At 40.9% G+C, this 21821-nt stretch overlaps 1 pseudogene across 1 annotated transcript; it reads left to right on the top strand.

Moving 5' to 3' along the window:
* The first annotated feature begins 921 nt into the window (after positions 1–921).
* Positions 922–21303, top strand: LOC308637857 (WD repeat-containing protein 87-like; annotated as a pseudogene). Its single transcript has 12 exons — positions 922–1031; positions 3808–3974; positions 4368–6833; positions 6915–7237; positions 7886–8010; positions 8478–8768; positions 8918–9509; positions 18400–18528; positions 18972–19042; positions 19139–19295; positions 19398–20342; positions 20524–21303. The product of its transcript is annotated as a WD repeat-containing protein 87-like (transcript).
* The last annotated feature ends 518 nt before the right edge of the window (positions 21304–21821 follow it).

Below are 21821 nucleotides of genomic sequence, written 5' to 3' on the forward strand. Positions count from 1 at the left end.
ACCTAACAGTTACCTGCAGCTATAGGTTTTCCTGTTTCCAGACTTCATAAAACTCCAAGTTTACTTCTATTTTTGTAAAAATAAAATGTATTTAGATATAAATTTACACATAATAAAGTATATAAATTGAAGTGTGCATTTTGATGAATTCTGACTGAATTATAAACCCATGTAACCACTGCCATAGTCAAGATATAGAACATTATCAACACTACCAAAAGCTCACTTGTATCCTTTCCCAGAAATCCCCCAGCTTTGGGCCCCATATAATCATTAATCTGTTCTGTCCTTATAGGTTAGATTACTGTTTTCTAGAATTCCAAATAAATGAACTCATATAGTATGTACTCTTTGTGTCTGCATTTTTTGAGGGGAGATAACTGATACACTTAACCACTGAGCTTGGCACCCTTTGGCCACATCCCCCAACCCTATTTGGTATTTTATCTAGAAATGGGGTCTCATTCAGTTGCTTAGGGCCTAAGTTGCTGACTCTGGCTTTGAACTTGAGATCCTCCTGCCTCAGCCTCCCAAACTGCTGGGATTAGAGGCATATGCCATCATACCTGGCTTTGTAGTGTTTTTGATATTCATCCATGTTGTTGTATCAGTATTTCATTCACCTTCCCCCGCCTTTTTAAAGCATTCTTTAAAAAAAAAACTTTATTTATTTATATGCAGTGCTGAGGATTGAACCCAGTACCTCACATGTGATAGGCTCTACCACTGAGCCACAACCCCAGACCCCTCACCTGTCTTTTTAAATCAAAGAAGTTTCTCCTGTTGATAGAAAAGTCTTATGTTCCTTCTCTTCTCTGGCTCACCCTGTTCTTCCCTCTTTCTCAATTCCCCTAATTTCCAGTGTACCATCGGATATTGAGATTATGTCATCCTTACCTTTCATAGATTCTATAATCCAAGATGCCTATGAAGAACTGGAATGTCACTAGGATATCGTCTTCACACAGAGACTTATTCCTGAGGGGAATGATTTGAAACTCCTCATAAAAAAGACCCTGCAGGGCATAAAGGTAATGTGTGGGAGAGCTATGCATATGACGGGTTTGGACTAATTGCCTGTTGCTGCGCAGGGCTGTGGCATGGACAAGATGTGAACAGCTCTGAAAAGGTCCTCCATATTCCCCAGTTTTCATTTCTACATTAAGATTAGAGCATTAGGTATAATTAGAATACTTTCTGTTGCAAGTAAACAGAAAATGGACATACATAGATTAAACAAATAAGAAGCAACTTGTCTTACATGACATCAAGGACCTAGGTTTTTTTCTTTTCTACCATCCTTAATAAGTTAACTTATTATCTTAAGGTTATAAGATAGTTGCTGCATCTCCAGATATAAAGCTTCAAATTGCAGGTCAGAAGAAGAGGGAAGGCTATGCCAGCCTTGGAGTACCATGGTAGTCCCACTGCAATGGTCACTGTATACAAAATCAGAATTTTACTGGGGTGGAAGGACAAGGGGAAAGGAAGAAGAAATGACAAGAATACGCAGAAGTAATATCAGACATGGATACATTGCTTGAGTTTAAGATATTTTTCGGGGCTGGGGATGTGGCTCAAGCGGTAGCTCACTTGCCTGGCATGCGTGCGGCCCAGGTTTGATCTTCGGCACCACATGCAAACAAAGATGTTGTGTCCGCTGAAAACTAAAAAAAAAATAAATATTAAAAAAAGATATTTTTCATCTTTTAAAGCCCTTTATAGAACGGCCTTCATATATGAATGAGTAAATGAATAGTTTTTATATGAAGAATGGGACGGAAGGAAGGAAATGGCAATTAACTAATAGAATAGGATATGTAAATGAGCTTTCTGATTCAGTGAAGAGGAATGGGCTGTTGTGAGTTCAGACATGAGGGTCCTTTCTCTTAAGTCTGCTCCTGCCACTGAATAAGTAGAGACAATAGGTGCTAGAAATCCTTGAGCTTTGAAAATGAGGAATATAGAGAGAAGACTGATTCTGAGTTATAGATATTGGCCTCAGTATAGTCCCAAATCCTTTAGGGATGCAGGAAGCAGCCACGATGGACATTCTAAGAAAAGATGTATAGTACTTATATTTTGTTTACTATTTTGATTTCCAGCTTATATGGTCAGATAACAAATTCTGATGCAGAGAAATATGGAGAGTTAAGTTCATGGAGCACTATTTAGGAGGCAGGTATAGCCCAAATTTCTGCTGAGAAGGGCAATTCAGGAGCTTCAGTTTAGGTTGATTGGTATGGGGAGTTCATGTACATGTATCACAGATATATGCTACATTATGGAAGGAAGTGTATATTATTTTGTTCTACTATGTAACATATTAAATGGTCTGTATAGCCAGGTGCAGTGAAGCACACTTGTAATCCTGGCTACTCCAGAGGCTGAGACAGGAGATTCACAGGTTTGGGGCAGTCTGGGCAACTTAGGGAGAACTTATCTCAAAATAAAAAGGGCTGGGGATGTAGCCCAGTGGTAGAGCATCTCTGGGTTCAATATCCAGTAGCAAGAAAGAGAGAGAGAGAGAGAGAGAGAGAGAGAGAGAGAGAGAGAGAGAGAAGAAAGAAAGAAAGAAAGAAAGAAAGAAAGAAAGAAAGAAAGAAAGAAAGAAAGAGAGAAAAAAGATATGCATCTCCCTTGACATACACACTCCACTAGGTCAGAATACAGAGTTTTAGAGCTGAAATACAGCTAAACCCATGTTATGAATAACACACATTCCCTTTGATACACAAAAGGATAGTGAGGTAGTGCATGCCACAAGATCTAGTTGTCACATATGGTGGGTGTTTGTTACGTTTGTGTGAATTATGAGTTCCCCATAAGCAATAAATTGTGCATGTGTGATTATGACAGGAGTGTTCCTTTGGCTGTAGGCAGGAGCGCTCAAAAGTTGTTCCAACTGTGACAGGTATGAATATTTGTCATGTTTGGATTCCTGTGTCACATACATATAGAACTGTGTAGAATTCCTGTCTTTATTTGCTTTATATGTTCAGTTGTTAATTTGTTTATTGTCTGTTTTCCCTGGACAGGACTGTGTGTGTGTGTGTGTGTGGTGTTGTTGTTTTTTGCAGTTCTAGGGATAGAACTCAGCTTGACTTTGGGAGTTTCCTTGTCCTAGGCACTGGACATCTCTAGCTATGGACTCTTAAGAGCCAAGACCATGTTTGTTTTGCTCAGTACTGTATAACCAGTGTCTTTTATAGATCTTATCAGCCTTTCTCAACTGTGGTTCCTTATCTGAACCATGGAATACAAAAAATTATTTGAGGAGCCGTTTTCTCAATATTACATAAGTAGTAGTGTTCTAGGTGACTGGGAGAGAAATTAATTCATTACAAAGAATGGAAACCTTAGGACATTAGGAAATTTCTTATGGAAACACAGTCTAGAAAGCCTAGAAGATGCTCTGATCAATAAGGACGATTCTGGGGCTAGGGATGTGGCTCAAGCGGTGGCACGCTCGCCTGGCATGCGTGCGGCCCGGGTTCAATCCTCAGCACCACATACCAACAAAGATGTTGTGTCCGCCGAGAACTAAAAAAAAATAAATATTGAAAAATTCTCTCTCTCTCTCCTCTCTCACTCTCTCAAAAAGAAAAAAAAAAAAAATAAGGACGATTCTGTTGCAAAGTGAGGGTCGGGGAGAGATGCCTCCTAAATAATGCTTTCCAGCTGCAGATGAATGAATCCTGAGTAGCTAAAAAACAAATGACCACTAATCTCTCAATAACTATTTATTAAGGAAATGAATGAGTGGGGACTTAGGCCTCTTAGATAAGGTCACTTCTTTTCTCTCAGATTGATGAAGAATCAAAGAATGAGGTAGTTGTCCTGAGTGACTGGCCTGAGAGACTATACCAGGAATCTCACCATCCCCAGAACAAGGCTTTTGTCTGTTACTACTCATTGATGTCAGCTGTTTTGTGTCCTTAAACTGGGTAGAACTGTATGGAAAACAAATGCAGGTAATGCTCCTTGTTTTTTCCTCCTCCTCCTTAATTCAGTTTACATGCACCATACCTCAACTACCCTCATTTCAGGATGATGGAGTTTATTTTAGTACCCATCTCCACATCCCAATTTGACCTGGATGCAGTACTCCTTCCTCATCTCTAGTTATCAGGCCACAGAATTCATATTCCCTATGAAGTAGACTGATGGCCAAGAAAAGGGCCTTAAACCTAGTGCTTCTATCACATAACCAGTGCCTAGGACAAGGAAACTCCCAAAGTCAAACTGTCATGAGTTTTCTTAATCTACAAGAGGAAACAGGGACTAAATACTCAGCCCTTCCCTACCACACCCTTTTGGGATGATCTGCCCCCATGATTAGGCTTTCTTCTATCATCCTTTTTTAGGCAGTACTTTGGATACAGAAAAAAAGATGCAGAAATGAAAGGAACAATTGAGAAAAAGAAGTTTCATATCATGGCTAAAGTGCCACCTGTCCAAGCAATGGTACACAGGTTCCTACCACATGTTAATTGCTTATTGTGGTGACATGCGCCTGCGACTCTTTGAAGATCACCTTCGAGTGTTCACATCTCTGGGTATATTGCCTTGTCATTTCTCTATCAGTTGCCTCTGCTATGACTCAGAAACTGAGATGCTGTTGTCTGGCACCTTGGGGGCTGTGATTACCTGGTTTATCTTACCAAATGGCAGAGACCTCCAGAAAGCTCAAATGGTGCCCATGCCAGGTCATGAGTTTGTACAAGGTTTTCCCCTGAATGGTCCCCAGGGATCCCTGCTGGCTCTGTGTGAGCATGTGGTGAGGGTCTTTACCCACCAGGGTCAGGTCCAGTTGAAAGAAGTAAAGAAGTTCACTCTTGTAACCAGTGGCTCCTCCATCACTTGTTCCTTTGCTTGTGTGTCTCAGGGCACTTTCTATGCTGAAAACAGGGCTGGAGAGATCCATGTGTGGCATTTAGACCAAGGTAACTTCCTCCACAGCTTCCAGGCCCATCCCTCATGTATGTCCACAGTCGTCCAGAAGCTCACACTTTACTAACAGCAGGCAGTGAAGGCATACAGAGGGAGTGGAATCTTGCTTCTGGAAACTTGCTGAGGCAACTGAATATTGATGAGAATCTGCAACAATTACAGTTTATTGATAATGCACTTTTTTCTGCTAGAGTAATTCTGCTTTCTCCTTGTACTGCCTACCATACTTTTATAGCCTCTTCAATGTCTGTAGTTCTACTCCCCAGCAGATGCAACGAATCTGCTGTAGCCATAATTGGACTCGCATCCTGTGTGCCACTGAGGATGGTTTATTGTGCTTCTTGTCTCCAGTAAAACAGGGAACCTCCTGGTTATTACCTGGCCTCTACTTGTCATGGATAAGTTTGTGACTTGGGCCTATGACTCAGTCAGAGAGGAGCTTTTTGCGGCAATAGGTGGCTCAGAGATGCTAGTGTTTGATGCAACCCGCTGTCCATGTACAACCAAGTATCTTGTATATACTTCAGAAAACCCTGGGGATAAGGTAACATGCCTGGCCTATGGGTGGCCTCATTTGGACAAGGGCCTAGAAGGACTGATGTTCTGTGGACCCAACAGTGGCAGTGTGAGAACCCTCTCCCATTATAGTTGGGCCCGAACAGAGAAGACCCTTCACTCTGTGGCAGTGTTAGCATTGTCTACTCTGGAAGGCTCCCAGAGAAACTCCTTACTCTGTTCCCATGGCACAGATAACACTGTATACCTGACAGAGGTTTTGCTTCAGGTGAGCAAGGTAATCCTGAAGCCCATCAACAAAATTCTCTGTGGTGTTCCCCTACTATATGTGATACGCTTGCCAGGTTCTGTGGGTGCCATCAGTAAGAATCGCCGTTGGTGTCTCTGGTGCTATCAAGACTTTCTGACATCATCAGAATCAAAACAAAAATGGACATTTGGAGAGAAAAAAATGCCTGCATGAGTGTGCTATCACTTCATTTGATGTCTGCCTTTCCCTGAAACTTTTTGTCACAGGAGCTATAGGTGGCTCAGTCCGGGTCTGGGACTTCCAAGGTAGACTTGTAACCGAGCTGGAGTCAGCAATGCATTTTGGTCCAGTCTGCTTTGCCAATAATCGGGGTGACCAGCTTTTGACTTTCAATCAGAGTATCTACATAGTATCCTGTTTAAAACTGCTCCCTCCACCTTGGCTGATTTACCTAGATAGCCTAAACAATGTAGATAAAATACAAGAAGTCCCCAAGCCTTTCCTGCCCAGCTTCTTCTTTTTGTTTAAAATGGTATTTGTACCTAAATTTGTCTATCTGGAACAAAGGGTGCAGGAATTACAGGCGCTAGAGACCCTTATCAACAAACGGGTCATTGCCTTTGATAATTTTGTGCCTCATGTTATAGAGGAAGAGAGATATATGTCCCCTGTGATTCAAAACAGACCCAAAGAACAGTTTTTGAAGGATAAGGATATTGATTTGTCTGCTCTTGACCCCAAGTATAATAGACATCCACATGTGCTTCCTGCTCAGTTACAGCTGGCTGGCTGGGATGGATTAAACATCTATCATATGTTACAGTGTTTCTTTGGTCAAGGGCAGCAATGGCTCTTTGCTCCTGATTGCTATATACCCAACTCAGTGATCTGGGCCCGCCTTTGGCCTAAGGGTACCCCAGTCTTCCTACACCATGATCTGTACTCACCCTACCTTGATAAGGATAGGGACATGACTGAACTCTTAAGACCCCTGGCACCATCACCTGAGACTCTAGAAGAAAGGAAAGTTTCAATGAGTGAACGGAAGGATAAATCCAAGGAGCATGAAAGAACTTCCTTGGCTTTCCTTAAAAGCATGACAAACAAAAACTTGGTGAGAAGAAAATCAAGTGAAGAGTTCATAGAAAATTTAGTAGAGACCATTCTCAACCTCACAGTTTATTGAACTGAAGAGAAAAACAAGAAATATTTTGATATCCTGGTACAAATGTTTGCCACTTACCAAATACCATTAAGGTTATTCACTGAGACCGCCTATCACCTGCTGAAAGATACAACTCATTCCAATCCACGTATCCGTGAGCTAGCCTGGGAGATGCTAGAGAGACTGGACTTCATAAGCCATCTTTTTGCGATTCCATTGGCTGTGGGCTTGATGGACAGTGATAAGATCGTGCGGACTAAGGTCTTATACCTTATGACAAGATTCACAGGCATCCAAACCAAGACCATGTTGATACACCTGCTGAAAAAACAAGAAATTCTTCAAGAAATGCAGTAAGTTGGATGGTAATCATCCCCTCTTCTGATTCCTTCTAGCTGATTCTGATTGCTTCTCACCCTTTTCCACAGCCCCCTCTTTATTCTTTTCCTTCCCTTTCCTTCCTTCTATTTTCTCTTTTTCCCCAGTACCCACCTCTTTTCCTCTGACCACTGACTAGCTTATTTCTCCATTATTTCTTCATTTCAAGATTCTTCAAGACAGATCTACAAATCTCCCAATCAAGGAATTTTGTGTCACCTTATTATTCTTCATTCTTTTTTTTTTCTTCTTTTTTGGCACTGCCAGGAATGGAACTCAGGGCCTAGAACATGCTAGGCCAGCACTCTTCCACAGAACTACACCCCCAATCTTCTTTCCTTCTTTATCCATCTTTTACTTCAGCCTGTTCTGAATGACTGTTTTAAATGACTGCTTTATTCCTGCCTTTTACATTGTAGCTCCCCCCTACCCCCCAATTTTGTCTTATCACTATCTCAATACTATCTTTCGTAGACTTGAAATTATTGGGGAAACCTCTCTGGGCCAAATTCTGGGGATTCAAGCTAGTGATATTCAGTGCTTACTTACTCTGGTGGAATGGCGGCTGAATGAAAACCTGACCTTGTCTCATAAAGAGAAACCATTTAGTTTTCTTTGGATAGACCAGAGGATGATGAACTTGAAATCATTGCTAAAAAAACACTCTTGCCTTTGTCAGAACGTAAAAAGACCACTGAACTGAAGAAAAGGAAGAGACATATAGAAGCAAAGAGCAGAATCTTAGTACGTATGGGATGATGTATAGGGTATGTTTGGGGTCAATTGCATGAAGGCCGGTCCAGAGGACCGGTTAAGTGGGAGTATCTTATTCACAAAATATATCCTTCCTGGGAAAGATCAATCCACAATAAGTAACAAGGCCTTATTGAATTTCTTTTTTCTTTAATATTTTTTTGTAGTTGTTAATGGACAGAATGCCTTTATTTTATTTATTTTATTTTTGTGCGGTACAAAGGATTGAACCCAGTGCTTCACATGTTTGAGGCAAGCACTCTGCCACTGAGTTACAGCCCCAACCTGGAGGCCTTATTTCTTAAGGACATGGAAGCCGAAATGAAACAACATTTCTAAATCACAATTCCACAGTCCTCTTTGCCTTTGTATCTCTAATAGCAGTTCACTGAACCAGATATTACAAAGGGTCTCAGTTAGGATCTTAATGTTTTTAAAAAATTTCTTCCACTATCTCTACAGTTAAAAAAGCCCTGAGAGTTGCTAGGAAGCACAGAAAGATAGAATTTAAAAAGATTAGCTCTGTGTTGGTTCCCTCAGAAGATGAAGGTGAACAAAGTGAGGCCAGGGAATCAGGGCAAATTGACATCCAGGATGCTGCCTTGGAGTCAGAGCTTCCACCAAGTGCTTATAGCCCAGTAAAACCCCAGGAAGAAGCTGAAACAAAGGAAGTTATGCTAGAGGCTATGGAGGCCAAGGAGGCCCCTGAGGTCACAGAGACCTCAGGAACCATGGATCAATATAGCATGAAAGGTGATGGGGGGAGGTGATCCCAAAGCTGGAAAGACATAAACGCATTAAAAGATTTTAGAAAAGGTCAGTGAAAAAAGGCCAAAGAATAGCAAAAATGAAGTGGGAAGAGAGAAGGGAAGAACAACCCATCATAACAAACGATATTTCAGAAATGAGTATAGAAGAGCCCAAAGAAGAAGTCACAGAGGTTTCTAAGCCAGAAGAAGGTACAAGGAAGAAACCTGGACAGAGCAGACATGGTTTAGCTGGGGCCCCTGGACATGCAATTCAGTCAGACACTTGGTCTTGGAGGGATGACATTTGCTATCTTGGTACCTTGAGGATAGCAAGTTCCCATCCAGGAATGTTAAAGGATCTGAGTAAAGAATTGGTGGACCTGGCTCAGGTGATACTTGCTAATCAAAAGCCCAGCTGGGAACTCTTCCAAGAGATCTGTCCCCTTTTAAAGGACTTGAGTACCCTCTCACCAGGACTGGATGAAGGAGAAGTAGAAGAACCACCTATCATAACAGAAAAAGAGGTTAAAAGGGAAGTCAAGAATGAAGAGATGGTGGTATTTAGAGAACAAGAGGCTACATATGTGCTAAAGAAAGATGCAAAATTTTCTCCAGAAGTGAAGAAAAAGGAAGTTGCTTTCTTAGAAGATCATCAAGTCTTAGAGCAAAGGAAATTTAAGACAGCATTAAGGAAAATGGCCAAGCAAGAAGAGGAAGTAGTTGACAAAGAAAGGAAACTGACAAAGTCTGAGAAAAAAAATCAATGCAAAGAAAAGAGAAACTGACCCATCCAAAAGAAAAAATGGTGTGGGGAAAAGAAATACTTACTCCTTTACAAATGAAATCGACTATGGGAGAGTGGAAGTCCAACCTAGAAAATAAGAGAATGGCTGGAAAAGAGGAGAACCTGTTTGGAAAAGGAAAGAAAGTGGTCTGGACAAAGAGGCAGCCGACTGTGGAAAGGAGAAAGGGGGACTGGAGAAAAATTATGCAGGCCCACGAGGAAGACATAAGAGCCAGGAAAGAGAAGTTGCTGTTCCAAGAGAGGAGACTGACCCAGGAAGAGGAGGAGCTGGGTGAGGAAGAGAAGGAACCTGGGGATGAAGACCAGGCCTGGGAAGAGGAGGATCCCATTCTGAACATTGAGGAACAAGTTGAAGAAAGGAAGAAATGGTTCCACAAAAAAAGAGAGACAGTTGGGAAAAGGAGAAACCTGAGGAGGAGGAGGAAGAAGAGGGGGAGGAGGAGGGGACAGAGGAAGAAGAGAAAAAGGAAGAGGAGGAGGAAGAGAAAGAAGAGGAGGAAAAGGAAGAAGAGAGGAGGAAGAGGTCTGGGAACTAGGCAAATTGGATAAGGGTCATTTGCCTGGAGAAGAGAAAGAACTGTCTGAGGATGAAAGAAAACAAGTTTTGGAAAGGGAGAGCTTGGCAGAACAAGAGAATAAACTGGTCCAGAAAAAGAAGAAATGGTTTAAAAAGGAGGAAAAAGAGGCCCATAAGAAGAAACAAACTCAAGTGGGGGAACAGGATGAACAGGAGAAGGAAGAGCAGAAAGAGAGGTATACAGAGAAAGAGAAGAAAGAGGCCAAAGAGAAAAGAAAGAAACTGGACCTGAAGGAAGATGAAAAGTTTGGTGAAAGGGAGAAATTATCACAAGAAGATAAGCGGGCCTGGAAAAAGGCAAGAAAAGCTTGGAGAGAAGAGAGAAGAGCCCAGAGAGAGGAGAAACAGACAATGGTTCTAGAATAAAGAGAAAGAAGACCAAGAAAAGGAGGAGCAGGCTGAAGAAATGGTCACTGAAAGAAGAGAAACAGGCTTGGGGGAAAAAAGGTGGGTCCAGAAAAAGGAGAAACTGGCTCCAAAAGTTAAGGAAGAGGTTGAGAAAATAAAGGCTAAGAAAAAAAAAATGAGACTAGTCTCAGAAGAGGAGAAAAAGATGGAGGATATTGAGAAAGTGTTCAAAAAAAAAAAAGAGAAACAGGTAATGGAAAAAGTGAAACAAGCTAAGAAAAGGGAGAAATGGGTAAGGAAAGGTGAGAAAGCAATTGAGAAAAAAAGAGAATGGACTCAGGAAAAAGAGAAATTCATCCTACAAGAGAAGAAACTGGCCCAGAAAGAGACAATACCAAGTCAGAAAGAAGAGAAAGTGGTTCAGCCAAAAGAACAATGGGCCTGGGGAAAAGAGAAATTGTTTCTAGAAGAAGAGGGACAGGTTGTGAAATGGAGAAAAGGTTCCAGGAAGAAAAGGAGGATACCAAAGAGAAAAAGAAAAGAACATGGAAAAAGAGACTGATCCCAAAAGGGGCCAAGGAAGAGAGGCATATTACTAGGGAAAAAAAAGGCAATAGCAAGGGAAGGAATTGATATAACTAAGAGAAAGGAGAAAGCAACCCATGCAATAATCCAAGACAAAGCAATTACAAAAGAAGAAGATAAATTGTCCCAGGAACAAAGGACATTGGCCTGTGAGATTAGAATCAAGAAGAGGCATGCTGCTAAGGGAGGAAAAGTAACCAAAGAGGAAAAAACATGGTCAAGGAAGGAAGTGGATATAGAAAGGGGGATTAGTTCTAAAGAGAAAGAAGTTAGTTCTAGGGGGAAAATATAGCAATGAAAAAGAATCAACTGTTGAGGGTCCTGGCGGAAGTAATTAAAGAAATGGGCTCAATGCCTTTAGAGGAGAGAGGAATAATTGAAGAGAGATCATCTGTATGAAAAGGAGTGAAACTGATGGTCACAGGTGGGGAATTTTTAAGGATCAGGAGGAAATAACAAGAAGACGGGGAACAGGCTCAGAAAGAGAGAAAACTAGATGATGATAGAATGGCTACCAAAGAAATAACACTGCCTTATAAAGAGAACTTGGGGATTCCAACATGGCGGCGGGCGCAGAGAGATCAAGTCCCTGACCTCTTCAGCTGTGCAGGCATAGGGAGTCGTAAACAACCTAAATCTGTTTGCTCAGGATCACTAGGCTGACGTGGATCTAGGGCGAACAGTCTGGGCCTCTCAGAACACACATTGAGCCCGGATCGGCTGAATTCAAGCTCCCGTTTGCCTGCTTCCTGCAGACAAACAGCTGTGACTCAGCACTAATCCATCCGGCTGAAACAACTGGTCAGCCCTTCTCATCCTACAGAGGTAAATGCCTACCGAGCCTTCATAGGTAGTGGCCACAGGTTTGAAACGGGGCTTAGGAGAGACAGTAAGGACCCACCCGTTGCATTGGTCGCCTGGCAAAGGGAAACGAACTGTCACCATTTGCAAGAGACACCACCATGGCAGAGAACTGACGTCATCAGACTGCGGCGGAGGAGATAACTTCATTGAAACCTGCGGCTACAGGTGTGTAATCCCCTAGCCTTCCCTCTCCACACATCGGGGAAACCTTAAGGGCCCCTCCCAGCTCTCCCGTAAGGGCCCCTCCCAGCTCTCCCGTGAGCCTGCCCGAGGGAATCAGAGGTGGCGCGGGACCCACAGCGTGGAACTACCGCTCCCACCAGGGCTGACAGCTGAGGTCCCTTGCACCAGCTACCGGGGGCGTGGCTACCGGAGGGCAAGTAAAATTCACTGAGGATTCTCAGCCCCAAGCTCTACAAACTTAGGGTCTGAGGAAATGGCAAACTGGAAGAGTGTGCCCAGTCGTTCATGAAAACAGGGCTCCCGGGAGCAGCAGACCTGGCGTGTAGCCAGTATTGTGGTGAGCGGCACCCGTGAGAGGGGCCTGGCTAGAGGAAAAGTGGGAAGTGACTAGACACAAGAGGAGGCCCTAGGCACTCAGGATTGGAGACTCACCCAGTCTGGGAGGAGCTGCTGCACAGTGATTGGTTCCCGCGTATTGACAGGAGAAACTTGGCCTGGTGGGCACAGCGCCACCTACTGGAAGAGAAGTTAATTAAACTCTAAGACTGCATTTATTAGTTTTTTTTTTCTTTTTTTCTTTTCTCTCTTTTTTTTGATTTGGGTTTTTCTTTCATTTTCATTTTTCTTTCTTCTTGTTTTTTTAATTTTTTTACAATTTTTTTAAAATTTTTTTCTTCTAATTTTAATTTTAATTTTTTTATTATTTTTTTAAATTTTTTTTTCATTTTTTATTTCCTATTTCTTTCTTCTTTTGTCTTTTCATTTCTTTTCAATTATCTTATCCCCCCTTCCTTGAATTCTACCTGCTTACTCTCATTCTCTTTAGTGACTTCTTCCCTTCCCTTCTAATACCTTTCCTCCCAAGCATCAAATACATTTATAGGAGTAAACAGTAACTCAGCAGTCAAACAGAACAAGAAGTAACATGAGCAGCTTGAAAAAGCAAGGAAGAAAAGGAGTACAAACAATGCAGGACAGCCTAAATATTCAGGAGGACCTAGAGTCATCAGAAAAATGGTCATATAAAGAACTCAAGGAACACCGTAGACAGATGGAATGGAACCTTAAAGAGGATACGAGACAGCAAATTCAAGCAGCGAAAGAACACATTGAGAATGAATTACATAAACAGATAAAAGAAGAAGTTAAGCATCTTTATCAGGAGATAGAGATTATAAAAAATAATCAAACAATAATTCTAGAAATGAAGGAAACGATAAACCAAATTAAAAACTCAATTGAGAGTATCACTAACAGAGTGGAGCAAGTAGAAGCCAGAACGTCAGATAATAAAGACAAAATATATCATCTTGAAAAGAGTCTAGCCAACTCAGAAAAGCTGGTAAAAAATCACAAGAAAAACATCCAAGAGTTATGGGATAACATTAAAAAACCAAACTTACGAGTCATCGGGATAGAAGAAGGTACAGAGATTCAAACCAAGGGAATGAGTATCCTGCTGAATGAAATAATTACAGAAAACTTTCCAGAAATAAAAAAGGAAACAGATATACAAATTGAAGATGCATACAGGACACCGAGCACACAAAATCACAGTAGACCAACGACAAGACACATTATTATGAAGATATCCAATATACAGAACAAAGAGAAAATATTAAAAGCTACAAGAGAAAGGAGACAGATTACATTCAGGGGTAAACCAATAAGGTTAACAACGGATTTTTTTTATCACAGACACTGAAAGCAAGAAGGTCATGGAACAATGTATTTCAAACACTGAAAGACAATGGATGCCAACCAAGAATTCTGTATCCAGAAAAATTAAGCTTCAGGTATGACAATGAAATAAAAATCTTTCACGATAAACAAAAGTTAAAAGAATTTGCAGCCAGAAAACCAGCATTGCAAAGCATTTTGAGCAAAACACTACACGAGGAAGAAATGAAAAACAATAACCAAAACCATCAGTGGGAAGTGCCTCGGTAAAGACAGAGGGCGAGGGGAAAGATAATCATGGAGAAACAAACTAAATTTTTTTAAAAAAAGGATAAATAATCAAACATGGATGGAAGTACAAACCATATATCAATAGTAACTCTGAATGTTAATGGATTAAACTCTCCAATAAAGCGACATAGGCTGGTATCATGGATTAAAAAAAAAAATCCAACAATATGCTGCCTTCAGGAGACACATCTGATTGGAAAAGACATACACAGGCTGAAGGTGAAAGGATGGGAAAAAATATACCACGCACACAGTCCTCGTAAGCAAGCAGGGGTGGCCATCCTCATATCTAATAAAATCGACTTTAAGACTAAGTTAATCAAAAGGGATAAAGAAGGACATTATATACTGTTAAAAGGAACCATTCACCAACAAGACATAACAATTATCAATATTTATGCACCAAATAATGGTGCTGCGACATCCATAAAACAAATTCTCCTCAAGTTCAAGAATCAAATAGACCACAACACAATAATTTTGGGTGACTTCAACACACCTCTCTCACCATTGGATAGATCCTCCAAACAAAAGTTGAATAAAGAAACTATAGAACTCAATATCACAATCAATAACCTAGACTTAACTGACATATATAGAATATATCAACCATCATCAAATGGATATACTTTTTTCTCAGCAGCACATGGATCCTTCTCAAAAATAGACCATATATTATGCCATAGGGCAACCCTCAGTAAATATAAAGGGGTGGAGATAATACCATGCATTTTATCTGATCATAATGGAATGAGACTGGAAATCAATGATAAAAGAAGGAAGGAAAAATCCTACATCACATGGAAAATGAACAATATGTTACTGAATGATCAATGGGTTACAGAAGACATAAAGGAGGAAATCAAAAAAAATCTTAGAGATAAATGAAAATACACAACATATCGGAATCTATGGGACACAATGAAAGCAGTTTTAAGAGGAAAATTCATCGCCTGGTGGTCATTCCTCAAAAAAAGAAAAAACCAACAAATAATTGAGCTCACACTTCATCTCAAAGCCCTAGAAAAGGAAGAGCAAAACAATAGCAAATGTAGCAGAAGGCAAGAAATAATTAAAATCAGAGCGGAAATCAATGAAATTGAAACAAAAGAAACTATTGAAAAAATTAACAAAACTAAAAGTTGGTTCTTCGAAAAAATAAATAAGATCGACAGACCTTTAGCCATGCTAACGAAGAGAAGAAGAGAGAGAACTCAAATTACTAGCATACGGGATGAAAAAGGCAATATCACAACAGACACTTCAGAAATACAGAAGATAATCAGAAATTATTTTGAATCCTTATACTCCAATAAAATAGAAGATAGTGAAGACATCGATAAATTTCTTAAGTCATATGATTTGCCCAACTGAGTCAGGAGGATACACACAGTTTGAACAGACCAATATCAATGGATGAAATTGAAGAAGCCATCAAAAGACTACCACCCAAGAAAAGCCCAGGACCGGATGGGTATACAGTGGAGTTTTACAAAACCTTTAAAGAATAATTAATACCAAATCTTTTCAAGTTATTTCAGGAAATAGAAAAAGAGGGAGCTCTTCCAAATTCATTCTATGAGGCCAACATCACCCTGATTCCGAAACCAGACAAAGACACCTCAAAGAAAGAAAACTAGAGACCAATATCTCTAATGAACCTAGATGCAAAAATCCTCAATAAAATTCTGGCGAATCGAATACAAAAACACATCAAAAAAATTGTGCACCATGATCAAGTAGGATTCATCCCTGGGATGCAAGGATGGTTCAATATACGGAAATCAATAAATGTTATTCACCACATCAATAGACTTAAAGATAAGAACCATATGATCATCTCGATAGATGCAGAGAAAGCATTCGACAAAGTACAGCATCCCTTTATGTTCAAAACATTAGAAAAACTAGGGATAACAGGAACATACCTCAACATTGTAAAAGCAATCTATGCTAAGCCTCAGGCTAGCATCATTCTGAATGGACAAAAGTTAATGGCATTCCCTCTAAAATCTGGAACAAGACAGGGATGCCCTCTCTCACTACTTCTATTCAATATAGTTCTCGAAACACTGGCCAGAGCAATTAGACGAAAGAAATTAAAGGCATAAAAATAGGAAAAGAAGAACTTAAATTATCACTATTTGCAGATGACATGATTCTATACCTAGAAGACCCAAAAGGGTCTACAAAGAAACTACTAGAACTAATAAGTGAATTCAGCAAAGTGGCAGGATATAAAATCAACACGCATAAATCAAAGGCATTTCTGTATATCAGTAACAAAATTTCTGAAACGGAAATGAGGAAAAACACTCCATTCACAATATCCTCAAAAAAAATAAAATACTTGGGAATCAACCTAACAAAAGAGGTGAAAGATTTATACAATGAAAACTATAGAACCCTAAAGAGAGAAGTAGAAGAAGATCTTAGAAGATGGAAAAATATACCCTGTTCATGGATAGGCAGAACTAACATCATCAAAATGGCGATATTACCAAAAGTTCTCTATAGGTTTAATGCAATACCAATCAAAATCCCAACGGCATTTCTTGTAGAAATAGATAAAGCAATCCTGAAATTCATATGGAAAAATAAAAGACCCAGAATAGCAAAAGCAATTCTAAGCAGGAAGTGTGAATCAGGCGGTATAGCGATACCAGATTTCAAACTATATTACAGAGCAATAGTGACAAAAACAGCATGGTACTGGTACCAAAACAGGCGGGTGGACCAATGGTATAGAATAGAGGACACAGAGACTAATCCACAAAGTTACAACTATCTTATATTTGATAAAGGGGCTAAAAGCATGCAATGGAGGAAGGATAGCATCTTCAACAAATGGTGTTGGGAAAACTGGAAATCCATATGCAACAAAATGAAACTGAATCCCTTTCTCTCGCCATGCACAAAAGTTAACTCAAAATGGATCAAGGAGCTTGATATCAAATCAGAGACTCTGCGTCTGATAGAAGAAAAAGTTGGCTCCGATCTTCATATTGTGGGATCGGGCTCCAAATTCCTTAATAGGACACCCATAGCACAAGAGTTAATAACAAGAATCAACAAATGGGACTTACTTAAACTAAAAAGTTTTTTCTCAGCAAGAGAAACAATAAGAGAGGTCAATAGGGAGCCTACATCCTGGGAACAAATTTTTACTCCTTATACTTCAGATAGAGCCCTAATATCCAGAGTATACAAAGAACTCAAAAAATTAGACAATAAGATAACAAATAACCCAATCAACAAATGGGCCAAGGACCTGAACAGACACTTCTCAGAGGAGGATATACAATCAATCAACAAGTACATGAAAAAATGTTCTCCATCTCTAGCAGTCAGAGAAATACAAATCAAAACCACCCTAAGATACCATCTCACTCTAGTAAGATTGGCAGCCACTATGAAGTCAGACAACAACAAGTGCTGGTTAGGATGTGGAGAAAAGGGTACACTTGTACATTGCTGGTGGGACTGCAAATTGGTGCGGCCAATTTGGAAAGCAGTTTGGAGATTCCTGGGAAAGCTGGGAATGGAACCACCATTTGACCCTGCTATTGCCCTTCTTGGACTATTCCCTGAAGACCTTGAAAGAGCATGCTACAGGGATACTGCCACATCGATGTTCATAGCAGCACAATTCACAATAGCTAGACTGTGGAACCAACCCAGATGCCCTTCAATAGATGAATGGATAAAAAAAATGTGGCATCTATACACAATGGAGTACTATGCAGCAATAAAAAATGACAAAATCATAGAATTTCCAGGGAAATGGATGGCACTAGAACAGATTATGCTTAGTGAAGCTAGCCAATCCCTAAAAAACAAATACCAAATGTCTTCTTTGATATAATGAGAGCAACTATGAACAGAGCAGGGAGGAAGAGTAGGAAGAAAAGATTAACAGATACATGAGATGGGAGGGAAAGGGAGAGAAAAGGGAAATTGCATGGAAATGAAGGGAGACCCTCATTGCTATACAAAATTACATATAAGAAGGTTGTGAGGGGAATGGGAAAATAAACAAGGAGAGAAATGAATTACAGTAGATGGGGTAGAGAGAGAAGATGTGAGGGGAGGGGAGGGGGGATAGTAGGGGATAGGAAAGGTAGCAGAATACAACAATTACTAATAGGGCATTATGTAAAATTGTGGATGTGTAACCGACGTGATTCTGCAATCTGCATTTGGGTGAAAATTGGGAGTTCATAACCCACTTCAATCTAATGTATGAAATATGATATGTCAAGAGCTTTGTAATGTTGTGAACAACCAATAAAAAAAAAGAAGTAAAAAAAAAAAAGAGAACTTGGAAGAGGACCAAAAGCTAATAGAGAAGGTACAAGAATTCTTTTTTGATAAAACCCAGGTAGAAACTATGCTAAATAAAACCCAGGAGCAAAATCTATTAGAAAAATAGCATGTAGAAGAGCTTCTGAAGTGCATTGGGGAGGACAAACTAGAAAAGACCCAGGTGAAGTGGTTATTACAGAATATCAGAGATAAGCTCTTTGAGGACATATCAGAGAGCTGGACTGAGAAGAAAACAGAGAAAGGTCTAACTAAGAAGGGAATAAAGGAGGAGAAGGAGGAGGAAGAAAAAGAGAACGAGAGTCTTCCCAAGAAAGAGAAAAGGAGACATTTGGTTAAGAAGAAGAAAAAGATGAGCCTGAGTGAAGAGAAATTGGAGGACAACTTGGCTAAGGAGGGTTGGAAAGAGAGCTTGGCCCACAAAAGGAAGAAGGGAAAGAGTCTGACTAAGGAGAAAAAGAGACTGAGTATGAAGAAAGAAGAAGGAGAGACAGAGCACCTTACTGATAGGGACAGGGGTACTTGAGTGAAGAGAAGAAAGAGAGCTTGAGTGAAGAGGAGGAGGAGGAGAGCCTGAGTGAGGAGGAAAGGCAGAGTGAGGAAGAGAGTTTAAATGAAGAGAGTGAAGAGGAGAGCCTGAGTGAGGAGGAGATGAAGAGGAGAGTCTGCTGAGGAGGAGAGTGAAGAGGAGAGCCTGAGTGAGGAGGAGAGTGAAGAGGAGAGTCTGCTGAGGAGGAGAGTGAAGAGGAGAGCCTGAGTGAGGAGGAGAGTGAAGAGGAGAGTCTGCTGAGGAGGAGAGTGAAGAGGAGAGCCTGAGTGAAGAGGAGAGTGAGAAGGAGAGTCTGCTGAGGAGGAGAGTGAAGAGAAGAGCCTGAGTGAGGAAGAGGAGAGGCTGACTGAGGAGGAGGAGGAGGAGGAGGAGAGGCTGAGCCAAGAGGAGGAAAAGGAGAGCTCACTTATGGAGGTGATGCTTTCAGAAAAGGAGAGAGTGTTGAAATCAGAGCACTCGAAGGAAGAACTGGGCTTATCAAAACTAATGATGGAAGAGAAGGGTCTTGCTAAGGAAAGCGAGGATATAGGTAGAAGAAAAATGCTTTTTAAGAAAGAGACCTTGCTTGATGGAAAGAAAGACTCCAGAATTATGGACCAGAGCCCCTTGAAAATATCACTCCAGGTAGCACTGGGGAAAAAAGAGCCAGAGGATCATTTGGAAATGAAAGACAGACAAGACACTCAAGTTCTTGGCATTCATCCCAGGACAAGTTCACTGGGAAGACAAGAGAACATGCTTTTGGACAAAGCTAGGGGGTATATTTTTACAATCCGTGGAAACAGGCTTAGAGACCCAGATCCCAGATGGTCTCCACAGGGTAGATTTCCAATTACCTGATATTATGGAACCACAGAAACCTGAAAACAGACCCAAAGGTGATGGGTGGAAGGGGGAGTGGTTATTGCATGATGGGGATCCTCTGATGGGGAAAACTGAGGGCCAGGTTCCAGCTCCAAGTCCAGCAGCAGCCCCATCCCCAGCCACTTCACCTGAAAAGCCAGGTAAAAGCCACCAAAGACCAGATGACTCAGAAACAAGTATCTCAGATGAGGACTGGATTAACAATGCCTTAATAAGGCTGGAAGCAGGAGAACAACTTTCCAGGGAGTTTCCATCAATTGAGGCAACTCCTCAGAGACTTGACTTCGAAGGAATACTTGAGATGGATACATCTGTTCAATCTTAAGGCCATTGTTAAACACCTCAGGCAGAACCTAGACTTAAGTCACACTGATATATCACAACCCTGTAGGGATTTTTTGAGTCCAATGCACTTAAAAGTGATCCCTCCAATTGGAAGGAAACAAAGAGAGAGCTGGCCGGAACCATGTTCTATCCCTGAACCAGGGTTACCATCAGCCACCAAGAGGTGCCATCTCTTAGCTTGAGTCCTATGGGGAGAAGTATTCACAACAGTTACCCACTGCTGTCAAGGAGAAAAATCACCTTCATCCAACCATAAATGATGTTCCCACAGCTGTCTGTCCCCTTGTGGATAAAAATTCCCTGGACTTGATGTTCCAGAAGGACTTTCTAGCCTTGATGGGGAGGGTTGAGCTCCCCAAAATTTATAAGGCAAAGAATAATGCACTGACTATCCCTGTACCAGTGCTACCATCAACCACTAAGAGAATTCAAGTCCCAAAAGCTATAAATTGGCATCTTCTGGGAGAGCCTTACAGAAGTAGACGAATACAGCAGTTATCAGATGCTCTCGAAGAGATGGAGACACAACACTTTTATCCTACCACCAGAGACATTTTTCTAGATCCCCATGCCTCTGTGGAAAAACAAACCCTGGCACTAATGTTTCAAAAGGACTTATAGGATTTTAAGGGTAAGGGCAGGTTTCCCAAATTGCCCAAGTTGGAGAAGAAGACACTGCCCATCTCAGAAAAAAAAAATAAGGAAGAAGAGGTGCCTCAATGGGTGATATTTGTGGCCATGTTTTGCGGATGCTTCAGAAGCGATATGCCAGTGATACAACTGCATGGATGAAAGAGTTCCACCAGCTCATGGACCTGTACCAGCTTAAGTCCCCCCAAATCCAGAGGCTACTACAAGACCTGCTTCTGAGAGAGGAACCTCAATCCCAAAAGATCATTTACAAAGAGGCCCTGAAGGCTACAGATCTAGTGCCTGGGGAGCGGTTGTTCTGCCACCTGTTTTGTGGTAGTTCCCATGCTCCTGCAGGTTCCAGGTTTCAGAATGTGGTATTCCTCTCTGGACAGAATAGGGTGCATATTATCCAACCTGGGTATGGGTTTGCCCAGTATGGGTTCCTAGAACTTGCCTGGAAGTCTGACACAAGTCAACCCTTCCTTTTTTAGAGAGGCTGCCCAGAATCTACTCCCACTCTCTGATTTGGCCTTGAGAAAAACAGTCTTGTCTATTCATTTTTCTACTGATGTTTTTTGATGAATAGATATTTTGTATTTTGATAAATCTCCTTATATCACTTTTTCTTCTATGGTTAGTGCTTCAGTGCTTTTTGTCTCTTGTTCAATAGACTTGCTTTCTCCAACCAATGTCATAAACATATCTATGTCTCCTTCTAGATTTATAGTTCTGGGTTTAACATTTAGGTCTATGATCCATCTCAAATTGTTGTGTATCCTGTGAGTAGAGGCCAAAATTCACATCTTCTCATACTGATATACACTTTTTAAAGCAAGGGATTGAACTCAGGGGCTTAATCACATCCCCAGCTCTTTTTTAAAAAAAATTTATTTAGAGACAGGGTCTCACTAAATTGCTTAGGGCCTCGATAAGTTGCTGAAGCTTTGAACTTGCAATCCTTCTGCCTCAGCCTCCTGAGCTGCTGGGATTATAGACATGTACCAGTGCA

This window comes from Spermophilus citellus, assembly GCF_964194105.1.
Source record: "Spermophilus citellus genome assembly, chromosome: 18".
Taxonomy (NCBI): Eukaryota; Metazoa; Chordata; class Mammalia; order Rodentia; family Sciuridae; genus Spermophilus; species Spermophilus citellus.